Below are 8,028 nucleotides of genomic sequence, written 5' to 3'. Positions count from 1 at the left end.
TGTATTTCAGAAGTTATGTATTTTGCACTTTTTGGGCTTTTTTAGAAATAAGAAATTAGACAAACGCACAGACATATCCAACCTTGGACTAATAAAAGCATTAATGGCCTTTTCAAGTTTGTGCCTGCTAAGAAAGGCTTAACTTTAGCCAACAGACAAAGCTGGAAAAAGCTAATTTTAACAACATTACTGACCTGCTAATCAAATTTCGTGCTGCAATCAAAAGTAACCCCCAAGTTTTTGACAGTTGATCCAGTGTATGATGCCAGAGTTCCCAAACTCAAAGCTGGACCATTCTGCATGCTTGGAGTACTGAAAATAATACATTCGGTTTTACCTTCATTCAAGTTAAGAAAGTTGTCTGAAAGCCACAAATTAGTATCAATGATACAACTAAGCAGGAAGTTTAGTGCAACACTGTCATTTGTTTTCATAGGCAAATAGATTTGCAAATCATCTGCATAGCAATGAAAAGATAGGTTGTGCTTTCCTATAATCAACCCTAAAGGCAGCACATTTAAGAAAACAGAATAGGGCCTAGAACGGATCCCTGTGGTACCCCACAAGAGAGAGAGGAGAAACTAACGAGGAGAGATCTCCAATCATGACAGAAAAGCTCCTATTTGAGAGTTAGGAACCATTTGAGTGCCGAGCCTCTGATGCTTACAAAATTCTCAAGGCGAGAGAGGAGGACTGCATGGTCCACAGTGTCAAACGCCGCTGTGAGGTCCAAAAAGGACTAAAACAGTAGGATTCCCGACATCTACGGACAAGGCAATATCACTATGTACCCTCAACAGTGCAGAGTCAGTACTGTGACGTGATCTAAAACCAGATTGAAATTTTTCAACAGAAAAGAGTTCAGTTGTAAGAAGACTTGTGACTGTATTAAAACAATTTTTTATAAAACCTTTGAAATAAAAGGCAGATGAGAGACTGGTCTTAAATTGGATAGCACTGCAGGGTCAGGATTATGTAACAATAACAATGCAGCAGTCTCTCCTTCTTTTGCAGGTTGTCCAGTTTGTTTTCCACAGATTGGACAATGGATAGTTGAATCAAGAGGATAGGGTGCCTGGATGGCTCAGTTGATAGAGCGGGTGCCCATGTGTAGGGGTTTGCTCCTCGGGGCAGCGGACTCGGCTCAGACCTGCGGCCCTTTGCTGCGTGTCATTCCCCCTCTCTCTCCCCTTTAATTTCTTCAGCTGTCCTGTCAATAAAGGCCTAGAAATGCCCCAAAAAATAAGATTTAAAAAAAAGAATCAAGGGGATAGTCGGCCTGTTGAAGCCTTCAGCTTTCAGCCCTCGTACTGGACACCGTTTTCCCTGCTTTCTTCCTTGGGCAGCTGCAGCAGCTAACGGTAAAGGGGGAGGGGTGGGGGGCGCATCTACTTCAGTTTCTACTTTGGCTGTTGTTCTTCTTCTCTTCATCTCAGTACCTGCTGTTTTAGTGGGAGGCAGCAGCATGGAGTCAGAGTTCATTGGTGACTGCACTGTTATCCAAGTCAACGCAAAAGGATTCACCTTACTGTTACTGTTGTCGTGTCAGAGGCCCCCTCTGAAAGCTGCTGGGAAGGAGATAACAAAGATCTCAGGCGGGGGCAGATGGCTCTTTCCTTCAACAAACAATCTCTGATCTTTGTTGAACATGGCTGTTTGAGCAGATGTGTCAAGTCAAATAAATAGAAAGGGAGAGTCCATTAAATCCAGATCTGCTCTGTGAGTAAGAGCGCTGCAAACAGATGCCAAACTGCAAAATATGAAACTGTTTTTCTGTACTGTGTGAATGGTTTTAACATCAGTACGTAGCTCAAGTACTATACCAAAGTACATGTTTGTAGTAGCTTGGTGTTCCCTTTTTCCAACTCCATATTTTACAAGGCTATTTTAGAGGAAACTAAAAATGGATGATTCAGTTTTATATATATAGTATAGTATAAGTAAGTGATTGTGATTGAGATTGAGTAAGATTGTGCTACAATCTGGGAGCATAAAGTCTGACAGGTCTAGAAACATGGTCATTAACCCTTTATCCAGATTATTTAAAGGTTTAATGACATGGTACCCTTTGTTATTTTTTCACTGTATGTAGACCTTAGTGATCCCCTAATACTGTATCCAAAGTCTCTTTTATATAGACCTTAGTGGTCCCCTAATACTGTATCTGAAGTCTCTTTCTCAAAATTCAGCCTTGGTGCAGAATTACAGCCACTAGAGCCAGTCCCACAATTAGCTTTCCTTAGTATGTGCAATTTCTGAATCTGTAGCAATTGAGGAGGAGAAGGGGGGGCAAGGTGGAGGCTGGGGGTGCGGCCTTGACCAACTGCCACTTTGCTCGTTTGAAAGCCATGATGTCTCTCTCTTATGAGTGGGTCAAATTCTCTGGGTGCGCAGAGAAAGGGGAGGTAAGGGGAGGGCCTTATGACCTCCTAAGGGCCAAGATTCCAGATCGGCCCGTCTGAGCTTTCATTTTCTCAAAGGCAGAGCAAGATACCCAGGGCTCGGTTTACACCTATTGCCATTTTTAGACCCTGGGAGACCAGATATTAATGTTAAAAAACCTCATAAAGGGACATTTTTTAATGCCATGGGCCCTTTAAACTGCATTTGAGCGCACCTGAAATGTGGCAATAATCCCTCATGGCAGAGAAAACCTGTTTGTGAACACCTATAATAAGTACAGTATGTCAAAGTAGAAGCAGGAAGTGGATCTGTGAACTGTGATGGATGTTTTGCACCTTTATTTTCTCCTCCAAATTTGTTTGTGCAACCTGGAAGTTTATGTCCAAACCTGCTTGTGTATCTCAAGCTGTCAGACCTTTTTTTTGTGATTTCCAGATCTTGGCATTTTATGACAGTATGATCTAAGTCTAAATCATTTCCCACGGCAGCAACATGTGTATTCATAAAGTAAATTCTATAAATCAGGAAACAAGTCCAACTGAGCTTGAAGGTTTGCCCTTGACCTTAGAAACAGCACGTGTCATAAGGTCTACTTGCATATCCTGAAGCTTACAGCCACACCTCATGGCCTTCATCAGTGGATAAAGTTTGCTCAGTTGTTATGGAACATGGTTTACATGGTAACAGGAGGTTGTATAAGGAAGACAGATGTGGATGTCTTACTTGATCTTTTCTTGGCCCTTTTTTTGGACTTTGACAGCTTGGTCTATGGATAGTAACATTAGTGTCCACAGGGCTGGTTGCTGAATTTGACAATTTTTAAGGCACCGACCAAATTGCCTCCTTATTGTCAAAAAATACCTCATCATTCAATACCTAAGGTATGAGTCTCATCAGCCTCAGTGAGCCAAGAAGCATGCAGCATTTTTCTACTAAGATCTAATAAAGCAGCTCATTGACTGTCCTACATCACATGTTGTAGAGAAAACACGTTACACACAGACATAGTAGGAGATGAAAAATAAATATATATAATAATATATACAAATTTATATTTCTGCGTTGATGTGTAAATTAATTTTGGGAAAATGTTTTTTACAAAATTGATGTGTAAAAAAGCACGTCACTACAGTGGTATCAGAACGGTGTGGCTATTATTCGAATGATACCCAGCCCTAACTATAAATATGTAACATTTGAATCCATAGAGTTAGACTCTTCTTGGTAATTTGGGTATTTTCCACACCCTGTTAAGATAATATGCAACTAAACTTTAAAAATAACGGTCTCCTAATATTACAGCAGTCTGGCCTTTAATCAATGTAATAAATCCTTAAATTTAAATTGTATTTATAGTATCACGTATGACGTTGCGGGGCATAGCAGGGCGTAGCGGGGTGTTGCAGAGCGTAGCTTTACATTGCGGGGCATAGCAGGGTGTAGCGTTGCAGAGCGTAGTAGAGCACAGCAGGGCGTCGAGCAAGACCGTAGCAGCTGCAACCCTTATTCAAGGAACACTGGGAGGCGAGAAAACATAAAGCCTTCCGGGAATAAGCTCCCAGGAGATAAGTAAGTAACAAGCATTTCTCAAACATGAAGGCACACAGATGGAAAGAGATAGGAGCTCAGTGTGTCAAAATAAGTCCTCCCGCAGTCTAAAACTATAACAGCATAACTTTGAGCTGGTCCGAGGCAAAACTGCAGTGGTTGGTAGATGAATCGGATGACTATGACGAGATGTAGAGAAGAGGAGGGGAGCAATAAAGACTCTATGTCCAAATTCATTACAGCATCTTAACATCAGAACTATCAAAACAAATACATTGCAGTACACTGAGTGACAAGAAAAAGGAAGACCTGCAATCCAAGTCAATTCAATCAGGCGAGACTTTTTTGCAGATAGTGCCAATATATATATATATAGGGGTAGAGAACTAAATCATAACCCCCCAATGAAATCTAGACACCAATGGCGGCCGAGAATGCAAACAAAGACCAGACCGAAGGAGAATCTGGAGCGTTCAGCCAAAGAAAGACAAGAAAAGGAGGTGGAAGGGGAGGTGGAGATTGCCCACTTAGCCTGAAACAACAACTGATAGCACAGGGAGAGAAACAGATTTAAAGCAGGGTTGCAATTCTGTGATTGGACCTTGGAAGTCGTGGCCCATTCGGATTGGTTTAACAGGAAGGTGAACGCCTCCAATAGCTGATTCAATTGGGAAGAGAGCAGTGATCAAGTGTTAGGTCTTCCTGAAAAAAATCATGCTGAGCTACATTTCAATAGCCTCCATGAATACTAATGCATAATGGGATACTTTCTGCTGGGGTGAATGAGCGAGTGAAAAAGATGTTGACCTCTTTCCTCTAAAATGTCAGTAGGATACATCCTGTGGAGGAACATAAAAAAAATTCCATTGTAATCAAACCAGTAGTTGTTGAGATATTGCAGTCTGGAGCAAAGTGGTGGACAAACCGACAGACAGAAAGACATTGCCATCCTTAAGGCCGTGCCGCTAGCTTGAAGAACAATCCTTTTAGGTATGATTACATATTAATCAAAGGCTATTCTTCCTCTGCAATGATGACAAAGTTGAGAGTTGGACTGTTTGAAGTGGAGATAAAAATCTGAGTTGTGTGTATGACAAACGGAAGCAGATGGCTGAGCTGTGAGCTCGCAGTGAACTGTGGTGTGCAGACATCCCTAATCAAGTTTAGAAAATGTTTCTAGATCTTACAGGAGGAGCCTTGTGGTCACACATGTATGCACGCAAATGCATGCAAACGCTAGTCCGCTAGACTTTTAGTTTGGTGTCCTGATACTTACACCAATAGACACAATCCCAGAAAGTGTGTGTATGTGTAGGGGTTTGTGAGTTCTGTGTGATTATCTGCAGCATGAAGGGAATAGTGACCGCAAAACAGTGTGTATTGTACATCCATGGGGAGGTACTTTCGGATCGAGGTTGTAGTTCTAAATTTTTATATCTCAAAATATAAAGATTAAACAATTCCATCACAACAACTGTTTTGAATTGTCTGTCCAAGTTGATTCATCATCAGGCACTCATTCTTCTCAGCCTTTAGGATAAAAGATGAAGGAAACAGAGCAAAAATCAAAGAGACCGACAAAGAGAATGAACTGATGACCACGATTGCATATCAGTTGTCCTGAGATAAATGTCACGATCAAGAAAATACAATGCAAAAATAAAGTTATATCAATTAAATGACATAATAATTATTACTACTTTGCCCATAATTTGTATTAGTTATCATAACTAAGACAACTGCAACACAGATACCAAACATGGCCTGTGCAAAACCTCATCATAATCTTGGTACTGTTGTTGTTTTACTATCACAACCGAATTTCAGCATTTTGACAAAAATTAGCTACACACGTACACTACCGGTCAAAGGTTTGGGGTCACTTCCCTCCCACTCCATTATAGACAGAATACCAGCTGATCTGAGTGGGGGGCCGATCTATAATGCAATTTCTACATTGCCCAATATGAGCAACCATTCCTCGCATGTGTTCCAAAGGCTCTGTTCGCTAATCTGATATCATTTTAAAAAACTGAGAAAACGTCGGAGAACCCTTTTGCAATTATGTAAGCCATCCATCCATCCATCCATCTTCAACCACTTATCCGGTATCGGGTCGCGGGGGCAGCAGCTCCAGTAAGGGACCCCAAACTTCGCTTTTCCGAGCCACATCAACCAAGCAAGCACACAATGCAATCTAAAAACTACTGCCCTGGTTAAAAAAACAATGCAACTGATCTCAGCTGAAATACTGTCTATAATAGAGTGCAATGGAATCTAAGTGACCTAAGTTTTTAGGTCCATTGAGTCCTCTGAAGCCAAACTTCAAGTATGGAGAGAGGATTTTCTGGAAAATATTTCATTTGAAGAGTGGCTAATGCTTGTAAGAAGGCCCAAATACCTGCATTAGGCTTCTGCAAACATAACTGGTTGACACATACACAGTAAACAGTATTATTCCAGAAATGTAATAGCAAACTCCTTGATCTATGTTTAAATGTGGACAATGCAAAGGTACATTTTTACATTGTGTGTGAGATTGTAACAATATAAAAAAGTTTTGGGAAGAGTGTTAAATTATTGATAGAAGAGTTGATTGAAGAGTTTTTTTTTTGTGTGACTTACAATCAAACCCAATTTCTTCTTTCTATTAATCCCAAAGAACACAAGTTCAATAAGAAGGAGCAGTTTCCTACAAGGGAAACAGATGATAGCATTATCATGGAACACTGTTCACAGACCAAGTATTGGTAAATGTTTAAAGTAACTGTCTTTATGTGTATCCTTTGAAAAAACTATGCATTCTTTAAATAGGAAAACAAGAGCTTTGAAAAAAATTCTCTTATTAAAGGGGCGCTATGCAGTTTTGGCCATGTCTTTGCTGTATTCTCGCTGGCAGCTTTCTCTATAGAGCCCCCCCTACAACTTCGGAATAGCTATTTTTCAGCTCCTATGTTTACTTGTGTCTGACTCCTCGCTCGGCCAGTCTGCCAATGCCTCTTTCTTTATTCCTCCAACAATGCTGTCCTAGCTTTCTGCTTCTTTTTTGCCGGCTCAGCCATGACAATGGTGTGAAAAACTCCATGGGTACCTTGTCAGCCGGTTCCTGAATGGGTGTACAGTACGTGTGCAGTGCCGTGAAGCAATGCGTTACATTGCGAGACCTGATATAATGTAGTACTCGACCGATAAAGGATTTTTATTTGGTTACTTAAAATTCCACTATTCCGATATATCGGCCGATATATACTGTATATATATATAAAAATATATAATCCAGAAACACTTAAAAAAACAGATTTTCCTAACAATAGTGATTTGTAGCTATTTATGAGTTCTCACTAAAATAATATAATTATTTTATGTCATTTTAAACAGCAGAACATCAAAACATATTAAAGTTCTGATAAATTTAAAAAATGCATAAAAGTACAAACTTAAGATATGTGTAAGCTAAATAAAAACCAATAACAAAAAAAAAACAGTGTTGCCAAGAAGGGACGCTGTAGAGTGGCATCTGGTGGACAAACTATGCAACGCCAACACCCATAATATGGTTGACCGTCCGTATTTATTTTATTTTTTAAATAAGATGTTTTTCCAAATCAATTATTTGTCATACATTTTTCTGAAGAATGAATATGAAGAAAAAAAAACGACTCAGAGGACGTTCAGTTAAGGTAAATTAAGCTACCAGTTTGCAGGACCGGGGGAGTGTAAATCAGGATGATTGATTGGTTCCTATATTGGGGTTAGGATTCATGCCAAGCGCACCTCGGCTTTGACTTGAGAAAGAGGGAAGTAGGAAAGTAGTTATAAGAGAAACAGCTGTTAGTTAATTGTAGATTTATCTAGAAACGAGATATAGTAAAGCAGAGTTACTGAACCTAAACTGAGTATTATTAATCTGCGTTTGATCTTGTCTACAGCATGCAGAGATAAATTCTAACTGGTAAGTGTCAGCACGACCTGACTAAACACTGTCACCAGGTTTCTTTGCAGTTGGACTGAAACAGATGTGACTGATGTGTCTGTGCCAACGTGTTTGAAGCAAAAACGTGTGCGAGGGCGTCACTC

General features: G+C 40.1%; 1 long non-coding RNA gene across 1 annotated transcript in view; it reads right to left on the bottom strand.

The window, feature by feature from the left end:
• Positions 1–7,524, bottom strand: part of LOC117961983 — a 16,714-nt gene extending 9,190 nt beyond the window's left edge. Inside the window, exon 1 of the long non-coding RNA XR_004660528.1 lies at positions 7,514–7,524. This is a non-coding gene — a long non-coding RNA (uncharacterized LOC117961983). The remainder of the gene's footprint in view (positions 1–7,513) is intronic.
• Positions 7,525–8,028: the final 504 nt, after the last annotated feature.

This window comes from Etheostoma cragini, chromosome 18 (genome assembly GCF_013103735.1).
Source record: "Etheostoma cragini isolate CJK2018 chromosome 18, CSU_Ecrag_1.0, whole genome shotgun sequence".
Taxonomy (NCBI): Eukaryota; Metazoa; Chordata; class Actinopteri; order Perciformes; family Percidae; genus Etheostoma; species Etheostoma cragini.
Note: the sequence above shows the minus strand (reverse complement) of the source record. Positions and strands in the feature narration are given on the sequence as shown.